At 44.3% G+C, this 14,912-nt stretch overlaps 1 protein-coding gene across 3 annotated transcripts in view; it reads right to left on the reverse strand.

Moving 5' to 3' along the window:
- ELF1 (E74 like ETS transcription factor 1) overlaps positions 1-14,878 on the reverse strand; it is a 92,216-nt gene extending 77,338 nt beyond the window's left edge. Inside the window, exons 1-2 of one of the 3 annotated variants that reach the window (XM_075046114.1) lie at positions 14,788-14,878; positions 9,347-9,443 (exon numbers count right to left, since the gene is read on the reverse strand). The gene's annotated coding sequence lies outside the window, so the exon portion shown is untranslated. Of the gene's footprint in view, positions 1-9,346; positions 9,444-13,720; positions 13,740-14,787 lie in introns of those variants that run through there. The other 2 variants (XM_075046115.1, XM_075046119.1) reach the window with 2 other exon arrangements.
- Between the last annotated feature and the right edge of the window lie 34 nt (positions 14,879-14,912).

Here is a 14,912-nt window from a genome sequence, read left to right on the forward strand (position 1 = left end):
TGGCGCTGCAGGGAAGGTGAACTGGCGGCTGGAACGCCAACATTTTGATCTCTCAGCTACATTTCAGGTTGCCCAAACAGCAGCCTTGCATCTTTACGCTCATCTTTGGCCAGGTGAGCAGTCCTACCAGCAAATCCTGTACGATTACAATCCTGTGGATCACTCCAAGAAACCAAACGATTACCTCTACTATTGTCATTTGCCCATAAAAACGAGGTATGGCAGTCGGAGTATCCTAGAAGATACCATTGCACACACGCATAGAGGCTTGGTTCCAGAGAGAATTGCTGCTACTACAACATGTTTTCCAAAAGCCTCCCAGGAATCATCCTTCTTGACTCTGTGGTTTAGGGAGCTATGAAAACAAAATCGGGAACCAGAGGCTAAGAGAACAAGAGGATATTATGGCAGGCACAGTTTCACAGATGTGATTTTTCTCCTGCTTTCCACCAACAGAGGTCATTCATTTAATGGAGGGAGCTCAATATTCTCCTCAAGTAACCTGTCATAAAGATTTAGTATTCTCTGTGCTCCATTCAAAGTACTATATATACATTTATGTTTATTATTTTAGTCTAATATTGTCAATTTAGCATGTCAGTATATATGTTTAACCTTATAACCCATTTTGTCCTGCATTTACTGAGGGTCCATCAGCTTTAAAGATATCTGTGCTCTGGAAAACATCCCACTAGCCAGAGTGGAATGATTTCAACTCCTTCTATCATCAAGGGACAGAGACCTAAATTTGGGGTAGAGTGCTCACATTCTAGGATGGTAGCCTAAATTCAGAGTGTTTCATCCACTGCTTCTCTGTAACCAATTTTATTTCTTGAACTTTTATTTTTAATAATCCCCCTTTCTAGCAAGACACATTAGAAATGTTTTCCAGCTTTGCATATCAAGCAAAAATATACTACTTGTGACTGTGGTCACAGAAAACTTCCTTTATTTCAACCACTACTGAAGAGTAACATCAAACTAATTTAATTTTAATATTCACAATAAGAACAATTAAAACAGCTTTTCTGAAGACAGTGGTCAATGATCTCACTCAGGAAGGAGAAAGAGTAAAGAAAACTACTTTTTTTTTTTTCCTTCATTAATTGCCTACACCCTCAGGCCTGTTGGTTTTAGGATATGAACCCTCGATGCTTTGCACAAGCTAGGAGCAGCTTACTCCCTGCTACTCTCTGTTCTATGAGAAAATGAACAACCCTACCCTAAACAAGCACTCTTTAATGCCTTTATTGCTAATCCTTAACTGCAAGCAGCAGGCTGCTGCTTCCCCAGAAGATCCCAAATAACCTATCTGCAGGTTGTGGTCCCAGGTGATTTTAACAGGGTTAGGTACATTATTTCTACTTACTTTCTGAAAATATACTGATTTCCCTTCATTCTATTCAAGAAAATTACATTATCCAGTGAACATTTTCAAAACTACACAAGTATATCATTTGTGCACCATTCCAGCAGAAGTCAGATCTGGAGGTGCAGGAATTACACAACAAAACTACACAGCACATTGGAAAAGTCTCTTGTACCATTAAACGGCAACTAACACCCCCAGACAGCAAACAGGAGAGACACCACCTGCATCATCAGGAGATGCACATTTACATTTTTGAGGTGAAATGGCAGCTGGATACTGTACAGGGAGGAAAACAGAGAGGAGGGCGCACCACGCTTTGGATACAAATCCACAGGAAACCTGGCTCTTTACTTATAATGTCCAGGGAACAATTCATGTTTATAGGCAGAAAAGAACAGGCTGATGATCTGCAGGCCAAAGTTAATACAGCAAAGACCTTTTAATCTACATAGACAAAACAAAACAGAAGAATGGCGAAAACAGCATATAAACATTGAGTAGTTGTGTTGGCTTAAGCATTGTCTTCTTCCACACTAACATGAGGTCATTCCCCTTACCCCTATATCCAAAATGGTCAAAAAAAATGCTGCCAAGTCAGTTCTCCTAATGGGATCTGGATGCCAGTATTTCTGGATGAGAAGACTTGAGTTAGGTGAGGTTTAATCCATTGAGTGGGAGGGGAGAGGATAAGACGGTCCCACTCATGACTTCATTTGATGCTGTATTCAAAACATCCCCAAAGTCAAGTTACTAAATTCCTATACATTTTACGGGAAAGGTCAAAATACATGATGAAATCCTTCCCCCTCTCTCCTGACTTGGACCCGCAAAGGTTCAATTTTATGCAAATATTGTCAAATGTCAGTCCAAGAGACACTTGAAAGAATAAAGCCAAAACAAGAACATAACTGAAGAACAATACGCTCAAGATAATTTAAATATGCTATTACAAAGCAAACAGAGAAATAAGCAGAACATAGTTAAGGTAGCTGTAAATACACCATTATAAATTTGTTAACATTTTGACTCCCAAGTATCAAGACTCTTCCCCAGATCATGGTATTTACATAGAGTGTGTGTATATATATATAGTGTATATATACATACACACACTATATAGCTACACATACACTACACAGCTTCCGGTGTGCTGGGAAGTCATATTCAGAAAAACATTGCAAAGGAATTATGAGGAGCTCGGACTGACATCTCTCAGTTAATCTGAAACACCCCAGTTGGACACTTTTCACTTCTGTATTCCATCCCCTATGCATTTTGGCGCAGTCAGGTTCGGTTTTGTTATAAAGCTCCTCTCTGAGATGCCATCCAACATCACAGAATCATAGAATGGTCTGGGTTGAAAGGGACCTTCAAGGATCATCTAGTCCACCCCCCTGCCATGGGCAAGGACATCCTGCACTAGATCAGGTTGCTCAAAGCCCCATCCAACCTGACCTTGAACGCTTGTTCATCCGCACCATCTCTCTGACTCTGAGCAGAGGGGAAATATGCTTCTGCTAGCTGGGCTTGTACAAGCCCTGAAATGATGTCTCCTCATCATCCATTTATTTTCATTTTTATTAAACACCAAAGTTATAAAGACTTGAAATCCTTGGGGAAAAAACCCCAACGTCACTAGTGAGATAAAATGGAGCTGGTGGCAGGCTACTCATTCATATACTCTTTTCCCCCACATCCCTGCTTGGGCCTTGATGCCTCAGTTTCCCCATCGCTTTCCCCCTGGGTCTGATCACTGGCACCAATCCCAAGCTAACAGCAGCACCTGACTCCCCACAGAGTTGCTCAGGGCTTTCTGTACCTTCCTCCCTGTTTGTAAAGCACAGCAAAAGTAAGCCCAGACTGTCTAAAAGGAACTGGGAGATCTTGAGCTTGAGCTCTTGATCATACCCAACCGGGAAAGCTCTGGTGCTTCACTGATGGCTACCGCTCACTTAGAAAATCTGATCATTAATTAGGTGAAAAAACTGCCTGTCCACGCTTCATGCTCTTAATATCCTTAAAACTATGTCACACTATCACAATGTTTGGGAGAGGAGGGGAAAGAAATCTAAGCTGTAACTACAGAGGATTGCTCTCGGCATTATTTGGTAGCAGTGTTCAGATTTGAGTCCATTTTTCTCACAGTTAGTAAAATCTAACACTTTGTTCTTAAAAAGGACACAAAAAAATCCTTCAGTAAACAAATGTCCACACACTAAGCTGGGTGAGAGGAATTTAAATTTCCCACTATGGGTAATGAATTCAACTCAACATTCTTCTGTAAGCACTGATCTAGCTCCCAGTTATTCTATAGTAGTTGCAATAAATTTGCTATAAAATTATCGCAATTTTATCAGCAGGACTATTTCTTCTGCATCTCATTTCCCTGGCTCATATCCTTACAGTTAGAAGAAAACTACTTTGGATCTACCTTCTATTTCCTTCCCTCTCTAATTTGTTTTACTTTATTTTCTTTCATTCCCAGCTCTATTCCCTCTTTTTCAGGCATATGAATGAACATTCAAGACACATTTTGGAATAAAGATGGAACAATTTGATTGTGGTGGCTCCACAGAGCAAAAGCATGGAGACAGCTGGTTTTAAGCCACCCAAGCTGTGACCATGTTCCAGTCAGAATCCACGTACAATTGTCATCTCCTCCCCTGCTTATCTGGAACTGGTAAGTAATATATTTTTCTGGCAGATAAAACAAGTAATCCCAAGAAAGGATTTTCCCTGGAATGGTGAAAAACCACCGCTATGATTTTTATTTCTACATGTCTTCAGTTTGCTAACAAATTGAAAGACATGATTTAGAAACCTGACTGGATAAGAAAGAGGGAGCACACATACAAAAAAGTGACAGAGTTCATAAAGCCACCTTCTCACATCAGTCCTCCAATTTCTTTAACACAGTATCCAAATCTAGTGGCTTTCCTAATACTTCCCATTTAGAATAGCTTCCTCTGCTAAAAGGCATTCTGCAAACATGAACGCAGTGCTATACAAAAGAACCACAATTATGCATTTTCTCCCTTAAACCACACCTGCACAAATACTGTGCCTATTGAAACACCTATAATAAGAAGACTGACAATAAAATATACAGAATAGAAGCTTAAATCTAAACTTGTAACAGATCCTTCTCTACCTCCAAACAAAAAAAAAGGGGGTGGGTTGATATGGTTGTCCACCAGATGTCATAAACCAGAAGCTCCAGTGAGCTATGCAATCTCTAACTATATTTAATGTCGCTACCTGTCTTGACATCAATCTGAAACAAGAAAAGGGAGAATGCATGAGCCCTAGAGGATTAGAGAATTCAGAAAAATAAGTAATATTCTCAAAAGGTATTGAGGCAAATACATAAGACTGGAAACCTAGTCAGAGTCTTAAAGTATGTGAAGAGGTACACAGTATTTAGCACTAATTCTCCACAATAAAGGCAATTCTCTCTATAACTACCTTTTTTTCTTCAGGAAAACATGAAATGAGTTGCTGCTAGTCACACAGTAATGATAAAACAGAGACTACAAACCCCCATTTCTGATGCAGCTTTTATTTCAGAGGGACAAAACACATCATCTACAGAAGTTAACATATTGATTTTCTCACAGAAAACACACAAGAGATCTCTTAAGCAAAAAACATCCTGAAAACGTGCTGTGACCACTCAGCTGTCTGACCTCTGTTTCAGACTGCTCCAGAAATGACGTCCAGAGGCAAAAAGCAAGTAGCTAGATCAGACTTCAATGTATTTGCAGTAATTCACCTCGGATGAGGTTCATAATGACACAATCACCCTCTCACCTCCCAAAAGAGTACAATAATGATAAAAGTATACCAATAAATTTGATCACAAGGACATGAAAACTATTTAACGTCAATAGATGTGCCCTGGAAAATTTTCACAAATGGTCATTTGCCAAGAATATAAAAGTATATTTCTGGCTCTCACCATCTTGGCTGCAGTACATTTATGATCAGAAACCAGTTCATTTGTTCATTAAAATATTACACCTATAATGGTTGAAAAGTTTTACTAGACCGTGTTAACATTTGAAAACTTAAATTGAAAAAGCCTTAGTAAAATTTTTACAAACCCTAAAGACTAAATCTGTTAACCCATAAAATTTGTTCAACTAGGAAAACCTAAAAAAAACCCCCAAAGGTTTGTTTTAGATGGCTCAAGATGAAGGTTTCACTTGAAAAGGCACCCAGTGGAAGAGAGCTGCACAGAGCACAAAGATACCCAAATACGTAAGAAAAAAGCTCAGCACTGCTACTTCAGTGGAGATAAGCAGGTTCTGGGGGACCTATTCTCTGCTCACAATTACATGTGGGTATAATTCCCCTCTCCCAGGAGGAAACATAAAAGTAAAATGCTGGCACAAGTCTGCCAGCGCAAGGCTGGAGAAAGGGTTATAGTTCAATAGACTGCAGTCACATCTCGTTTCCATTATCTCCATTAACACGCCACCAATTTCCTCAACCCACACGCCAGCAGCTTCTCAGTACAGTTACCAGAACCTGCCTCAGCTTTGCCACCTAAGCTCCCCAGTCCATTTTGACTGAAATAAATCTACTGTTTAAACTGCGTAAGTTAGGCAAAATCATTTCGGCAGAAACAGAAGGGTTCCTGTGCTCAGCTGGCAGGTCAGGGGGACAGTAAATGCTGGCAGAAGGTAAGTGACAAGCTGCTGGGGTGGTGGGGTGACTGACGGAGAAGAGAGGTAGCCATCGCAGCCACGGGCATGGAGACCAAGCAGCCTGTACTTTTTACACATGCCACAGCCCTGTTCCTCCTTCCAGAGACGGTGTGAAAAAGCCGATGCCTTTAACCTGCACAGCTGTCCCTCAGGCCCAACATTTTACTTAGAAGATGACTGTCTGCAGTTGGGATCCATATCAATTAAATGTCAGCCATTTCATTAGATGGTGCTGTCTGGCACGTGCAAGGGGGGACAGGCAGGGAGAGCAAGAAAAAGCACTGTGCAAGAACTGCCTGAAGGTGTTTGGAGAAATTACTGCTAGAAATATTCAAGCACTGGACTTTCTTCTGGAGCTTGGTAGCAGCTTCATTTCTGTTGCATTCATCTGCAACCCAGGAACCACAAAGGGAGGGAGGGAGGAGGCCCAGGGTCCAGGCCAAGAAGTTGGAGCTCTCTGTCTGTCACTGTCATTTCACTCAGCACAAATGGCTGCATGAAGACAAGGAACAGTCTTCCTTAGGCTCGAGGGGAAACATATTTTAATGCATGAATTAAATCAGTCATCTGTACTTAGTTACTCAGTTTGCACATTTTTTATGTTTAATAGATCAGTTGATCTCCCCCAAAATAATGAAGTTTCTGAAACTGCATTGGACTATGCTCTTTTCCTAGAGATTTATTGTTCCTTAGGTAACACACTATTATCATGACATGTTGATCAGTCAGTGTTCCTACAGCAGTATATAAATGTTAAGTACTGTCGCCATACTTTTTTCTGACTAGTCTTGCTGTCCTTTTACCCACAATACCACTTCCCCTGTCAGTTACCTTAAAGAAAACAGCAAATCCTATGCCTCAGGGCAGCATAACCTCCTCACCTCTTCAATAGTTTAAACGGGTGACAAAGTGCACTCTTTCAGTTTCCCTCAAAACAAACGCATCTGCTGTAATTCTCTTGATCAATGTCAGACCTTGATCAATATGAGACCCTGCAATTTCTCACTGAACTTCCCCTCTTAACAAAATTAGAAAGCAGAGAACAGATGCCAGGATGCTGTTCAATCCCCCCTTGCCCAAAAAATGTCTCTGAAGGTCTGCAGCAAGTTGCAGAATCCTACAACTTTCCCACCAGCAGTTCCACTGCTCAACCACCAGGTCGTGTCCCCCCCTGAAGAGCCTAAGCAGACCCCAAAAGCATCCGATACACACTTAATGCACGAGCTGAGCTGCTGGAAATGACACAGCGGCAGTGTCTCTCCGAGCAGCAGCAGATGTTGAAACAGAAGCTGCAGCAGCAGATCCTGTGTGAGCAACCTTCTGCCAGGACTTAGAGCGTGCTCAGTTTCCTACCTGAATACATGACACATAAACGAGTCGCAGAACAAGGTCAAGCAAGCTGAAACACCTCATTAAATTTCGCTGATGCCTGTGTCACCAGGTTCTTCAGACACTGTAACTGCTTAACACCACTATTACATTAATGGAGGAAAACAGACCAGAACATCACACTACCTAGAGCATGTGGATGAATCTGAAATAGCAGGTTTTAACAAGAAAAAAGATATTTCCGTATACACACATAAATAAAAGAAGGAAATTAAACTAATTCTGGGGAGCGGGCAAAATTACCTTTTCACTGGCCACAGATGTGCTGGATTAGGGACTACATGGGAAGTCTGCACACACACAGCAGGTACAGAATAATACATTCAATAAAAACACCTAACTCTTGACTATCCTGATTATAGTTATGTTTGCCACTGGTGAAGGGGTAAACCAAACCTGGCAGAGAACACAGTCCTACTACTATTTCTAGCCTTCGTTAATTTGGTTGTCTGGGTGCATAATTATCCTACAAACACACAATTTGTGCTGTTAGGCATACAGTCAGTCAGTTATATAGCTCAGCTATTTAACAGTATTATGTTCAAATTTGATATGCCCCTGAGATGGACATAGGTCACTTAACAAGTCTGTAAATTTTAATCTCAGACTAAACCAGTTTCACTTCACAGCCAGCAAGGGAATAAAACTCACTAAATATGACGAACACAGTAGGAAGTCACGAGGTGGCAAACTACAACCCCTGACTGCACTTCCAAAGCAAACATCATGTGGCGATACTCATTAGCACCCCCATATCAACCCATGTTTCATCTAACTACTGGAACATTAAAATAGGACTCAAAATTTACTGTTGATTCTTTGATTTTGCCATTTTCCGAGAAGAAATTATTCGGTAACCTAACTAAAGCTCTTAAAAACTGAAAACATCCAATGCTATTAGTACTTTGTTAGTTGGATCATGTACCTCCTAGAAATCAATAGTGCATTATCATTAACTCCAATGAACACAGCAATAGGCATATGGGCCAAACCCCAGAAGGCTGTACTGTCATTATTTTCTCAAACATGCATATCTCAATAAGGCAGCTGAGGAAAGTGTTTTTAGAAATCATGTTTGAGAGGAGTACTTTAGTGCTTAAGTATTTCCAAGTAAGCGGAAATACTCATACACGTATTTTTGAGAAGTCTAGAGATACTGATTTACAAGAACTTAGGGTCCTCAAGTTTCAGTTCTTCTCAACAGGAAAATGTCCAGCAATGTCATCATGTATAGAAAATGCAATCTGTTACCTTAAAACACTCATAGGATATTTTAAAGTGTGAATGGAAAAGCCCCAATCAAAACCACTGTGTGAAATCTTGAACATCACTCCCTGGCATTCTTTTGCACACCGTGTAAAAACAGAATGAACTATGGAATTCTAAAACATCTTCTCATAACTATCTAGGCTCAAATGCCATTCCCAGGCCAAATTAACCCTTCAGCTTTATTGTAAGGTTGCCTGAAAAAGTGCACTGCAGGTAATGCTTCAACTTGATTCAAGCAGTCAGTCAGGTAATGCTTCAACTTGATTCGAGCAGTCAGTCATGTGTTTCAGGTTACAAAATCATTTCACTGCCATAACTTCTGTTGTTTTAGTGACTGCCAGGGATGCTACACTGCCAAGCCATATGCATGCGTGCGCACGTCCCTGTCTCTGGTGTCTCCTCGCAGCAGGAGATCTGGCGGCAGGAGAAGCATGCCCAAAGGACAGAGAGGTGGTTAAGGGGAGAACAGGCTTGCAGGTACCGCAAGCCCTCGGCGGCTGACTTCTGAACGGCGAGCAACATCCTCGCCTATCTAATGGCAGGGGAAGTTTCCTCATCCCTGAATATAGCTGTCAGTATCCTGAGCAAAGAAAGACAGTACACCAACCTGGGGATATGAGGGGACTCTGTACTGATAGAGAGCAGCAAGTGAAGAAGGTGAGTATCCGATATCCTGTCTCCAGCTGCCACCAGATGTTGATGCTCTGGAGGAAAGTACACAATAATTAGTCATAATCCCAGAAGTCAAATTAGGAACCAAGAAAAAATGGACCTCCTGATCCAAGAGAAAACCAGCCAAGTTCTGAAGCATGACATTGTATTATAATCTTGTCCAAGGTAGCAACATGTGCTACAATACACAGAAAGCGCTACAAATAATCTTGTTTTCTCAATCTAGGGAAGAATGCAGGTGAACAGAAGCACAGTCCTTCCCCCTTCTACATGCGCTGGAACCAAGCCAAAGCACATCTTTGAGAAGGAAACCCCACCTCACTTTGAACGCTCCCAGCAACAGCAAATCCGTTACAGTGCATTATTGCCCTTCTTGCTGCTTACTATTTAAAGGTACACCATACCTAACTTCATCTCCTGGACACTGGATGTCTCAGTAGGGCCAAGTAAATATCATGTATTTTCCTTACACATACGTACAATATATACAGTCATCATTTTCCCTCAGTCTCTTCGGAGCTGAATAAACTCTGTGCACCATGCATTGTGAAGCCTGGTTTCCAAACCCTGGATCATTTTTGCCACTGTGCTCTTACTAATATTTCACATCCTTCCTCACGCGTGAGCAGCAAAACCAGACACGGAATTCCCGTGATCTTACTAATGCCACGTACGCTCCTATTTCTGTGCAATATTTATACTGCTATACAGCCAAAGACCGCGCTTCAGTCGTTGCATTACAATGAAAACCCCTGTTGAGATGATTCTCCGCACAAATTCTTAAGCCTTCTTTCAAATCACCAATTCGAGTCTCCTATCCTGCCGGCGTAACTGCATTGCTGGTTCCTTTGTATGTGGCTGCATGAAAAATGCCTTCTGCTGGACACTGACCATTTAAAAAAATGATTTGGAGTACACCGTACTAGTAACTTGTTCCACACGCGCACAAACCTGCATGTTATCTATTGGTAACAACGAGATACCACCACAAAAACTGTGAATATAATGATATTAAACAGCCTTACACCAAGATCCAGCCCCCAGGGGACCCCACAAGAAACAGCTGCACTCCCATAGAAGAAAGGCACGCCTAAGTTCCTCTCTAAACTAAGAAAGATTTATGAAGCAACTTTGCCAATGTTTGTGGTATTTATTCCACAGTGACTCCATGGCACAATTGTTTTAAACTCACACTTCACTGCAGAGTTAATAGATATATCAGGGACACAATATAGGGTGAGTCTCCTACAATAGAACAGTTGATGAATAGCTGAGGAATTTGGGAGATGTGGTTTTTTACAATTCTAAACACTGGGAAGCAATTTGCTCTAGTTCTACAATTCTCTGTAAATTGGTCTTCAACGATTGTTAAGTCATTCTGAAAGATTCAGAACAAGTAGGCCCTGGCTTGTCATTTATTTCAGAGGCTCCACTTTAAAGTTTTCAATTCTTCAGCCAGGAAAACAACAATGAATAATGTGAGTAAGGAAAAGAATTCACAATTAACCAAAGAGTTTTAGGTTCGATTCTCTATTAAAAAAAAGAAAAAATTAGAATCAAGTAGCTGCCAATTAGTTGACCGGGTAACCTATTAATTAATATTATAATTCAGCAGTGTATTTCCATGTACATAAACGTATACACAGTATTGATGAAGCTCGTAGCACCGCCTGTTAGGCGGTCGCTGAACACTTCCAATGCAAGATGCTGCTTCCAGCTGCTTGTAACTTGGCCAGACTTTGACTGTTTGGGTTGAAATTTTCCAAGTTCAATGTCTGCCTCAGGCTAAATTTTGTTCCATGTGTTGTAGAGGTTACCTCTGAGCAATGGGTGCAGAAAGAGGCAGACTGCGATCAGAAGAACTCGGCCAAAATACTTCAACTCTTTTCAGAACAAGATCAGGGAAAATGCTGTCTTTCAGTGTTAACAGAAATCTCTGGCAAACTTGGAAGGCTATAGTGCCCTTCCAGCTCTTGGTAACAGATCTGAAATCTGCCATGAGATGCTATACTGGAGGTGCCCCTTTTGCTACCGCCATGAAAAATCCACCTGCATTTGGTCAAACGTCCAAAGATGAATTGCACTATGTGCATTTTCAGTAGGTATTTGCTAGGCCACGTCCACATTCTTCTCAACTCCTCGTGCTGATCAGACGACATAGGCCAACCCCAAGGGAATAAGCAACTTCTCCCCCAGCACCCGTGCAGGACAGGCCTGCAGCTTAACCGTGCGCTTCCACGTAAGGGCTGGTGGAGGCCACGACAGCACCAGGTACTTGGGACAGGAGCAGGAGTCCTGCTCCTCCTTGTCCTTTCCCTGCCCCATCCTACCGGTCTTCACAGCGACACAGACCACAACCACGACCTCCCACCGCTGGTTATCCTCATCAGTGAGCTCAAACAGCAGAGTCCCAGGTATTACGTTAGGAATCCAGCTGATGAAGGATGGTGACACGAGTACGCTACCCTAGGCTGCCTATCTGCTTTTCGGCTCTTTTCCTAAGGGGAAGAAAACTTAGGAAATTACACACAAAAAGCAGTAGTAAAAATGTGATTAACATGGCAGAATTTAGGAATTATTAGAACTAAGTGACCTACGGTAATTAAAACCATCTCCTAGTGCTTATATGCATGGAGGTCAGTCTCTAATTGCAACTGACCTGGTCACATTTTTTTCCCCATAGAAGCTTTACTATAATTAACACACAAATTCCTCTTTTTGTCCTTGTTCTCTACAGCATCACTACACACTTTCAACCACAGAGGGAATTATTTATTTTCTCCCAGGTTCTTTTATGGTTCTCAACACTACAGTAATCCATAAGGTAAAGGATACTGTTATCAACGTTTTCTTAAGGTTGGGAAACTAAGATATGAAAAGACTAAAGCAAAAAGCTACGGACACTGATCGAGCAATTCTGACACTCAAGACTTGTATTTCTAGCACGCTTAGACCTACAAAACATCTTCTGTATGTCAAGAGCAAACAGCCCTTGGCTTTTGTTCCAGATGGACAAGTTCAGGATAACTACAGGGCAGATCCCAGAGACTCAGGCCAGGCACCCAGCAAACTCAACCGCTCACGTGTGAAAACCTTTATGTTTTACATGGAAATCCTATGGCCAAGGCAGGGGCTCCAAAATCCAATTCTCCAGCCATCTCAGGCATGAAACTGCCTCTCCCTCTGCATATAAACATCGGCCTCGTTCATGTTACCTCTTCTCACTGCTGCCCAGCCGGGGACCTGCTACACCTTGGCGGATGCACCTCTGGTTCATCATCCGAGCTGGATGGGAAGGACGGTGGCAGATCACGTCGCGACAGACACCATCACTGATCACGTCACGACAGACACCATCACTGCACACAGGCCCAGGGCGGCCAGATGAGCCTGGCATTTTTACAGCTCCTGAGCAGTTTGCTTTGCAAACTTACCGACAGGGTCAGGCTGGGCAGAGAGGTAGTAAATGTATAGAATATAGAGCATATAGAGATCAGCTACATCCACTGGGTGGCAGGCATGTTTCGCAGGACCCAGATACGTGAATATACAGAGGTATACAAACGAAACCTATCTTAAACACTGTGCTTGTTCGCTGTCTCAGAAGCAGCAATTGAATAGACACAGTGAAAAAAAAATAAATTTAAAAATCCCACAGAGCAAAGTGAACATATACCGGCTTCTTGTCTGCAGGGCTGAGGCATTCAAACTGTCCTGGCACTCGCGGGTCAGACACGGTGCCCCACGTCACTTCTGTAGGTGGGTGCCCTAACGCGAGGTGGCAGGGACCTTGCGAGAGCCTTCAGAGAGTCTCTGCTGCGCTAATTAACGTGTAAAGAACAATGCCTGCAGAGACCGAGCCTTTAAACTCTTCCCCAATTTCACAAAATTGGGGGGGGGTGGTGGGGATTTTTTTTGAACTTAACAGCTGTAAATGTGCCCATGTGCGTAAGCAGCTAAGTTTTGAAGTTCAGAGAAACATAAAAAGCCAGTATTTTCCACGGATTTCCACTTAGCATCTAAGCAGAAACATTTCAAAATTTGCTTAGAAGATGTTTCTGTAGAAGAGGCCGTCGACCAAATTTCAACCCAGCGCATATTTTTATAACCAAGTTGTAAACTACATAAAAACTACACTTATAATGGAAATGCTGACAAATGCATAACTACTGCAGTTAGCTATGACAGTCTGACCACAACTCCTCCTTCAGGAAAAAGCAACATTAACTCCCCCCCACTCCTTTTTAAGTCCGCCCGATAGCAAGCTGGGGCCGGGGGTGCCTGGTACGTACGGGTACCTCTGTCTTACCCTTTTATTATGGATTTAAGCTCTTCTTATTCCACTTATTTCCCACACGCTGAACGAGCCCCCCCCTCGTTTTTGCCATAAACAACCAGAGGGCCTCTTAAATCCATGACTCACTCCACAGGCTTCTCCTCCACCCTTGTGCGTGACTACGGCGAAAAGGTTGCCAGCTGTAGTCGGCGAATTAGCATTTTTTTTTTTTTTTTTTTTCCGCGGCACCGTCGGGACAGAAGTCACACAGCGCTGTGGCGGGAGGGGTGTGTGTGTGGAACACAAACCCGGTACGAGTTTTATTAAGGGGGGGGGGGGAGGAAGGGTTTCACCGGCCACGCGGAGGCACGAACACCACCCCACCCCCCCGGGGCGACAACGTGTCGTGTCGGGGCCGCCGACCCTGTCGTGTCTGTCGCCGTCCTCTCTTTCTTCCCCCCCCCCCCCCCCCCCCTTCCCCGGCCGCCACGTCCCGCAGCGGCCCCGTCCCCCTCCCGCCGCCTCAGGCGAGCGCGCGCACGCGCCGCGGCCTCCCCGCGCAGGGGCGCGCCGCCAACCGTCCCACGCGCGCGGGCGCGCTCTCGCTCGCTCGCTCGCTCGCTCCCCCCCCCCCCTCCTTCCCCCCCCCCCCCTTCGCTCCGGTAACGCGGAGCCGCCGCTGTCCCACCACCACGACGGCGGTGTGAGGAGGAGGAAGAAGAAGACACGAAGTCGGCACGCAGGACCCCACCACCACCCACGCACACCCCCCCCCCCCTCCTCCCCACACACACGCGCTGCCTGAACTCCTCAGAAAGTTGGCAGGGGTGTCCGGCGGGACGAGGCGCCGCTGGTCCCGGCCCGAAGGCGCCGCACCGGGGCCCGCCGCCGCCTCCCGCAGCCCCTTCACACACACACACACACACCGCCGCCTCCCGTCTCCCACAGCAGCGGCGGGGCAGGGGACAGCCCGGTACGGGGGGTGCTGCCGGCGGCGGGGCTCGAACCCGCGGACTCTCGCCCACCGCCGACGGGGAACCTCCCCGTTCGTCCCCCCCAGAGCGCGGGGCTCGCCGCAACCTGCGGGCAGCGGCACTCACCGAGCGGCGGCGGCGGCTCCCTCCTCTCCCTCTCCCTCTCCCTCTCGGAGCGGCTCCCCGCAGAGCGCTCGCCTTCTCCCGGGGGCGGAGGGAAGGCAGGAGGTGGGGAAGGGCGGGGGAGGAGG

The sequence above is a fragment of the Buteo buteo genome, chromosome 14, assembly GCF_964188355.1.
Source record: "Buteo buteo chromosome 14, bButBut1.hap1.1, whole genome shotgun sequence".
Classification (NCBI taxonomy): Eukaryota; Metazoa; Chordata; class Aves; order Accipitriformes; family Accipitridae; genus Buteo; species Buteo buteo.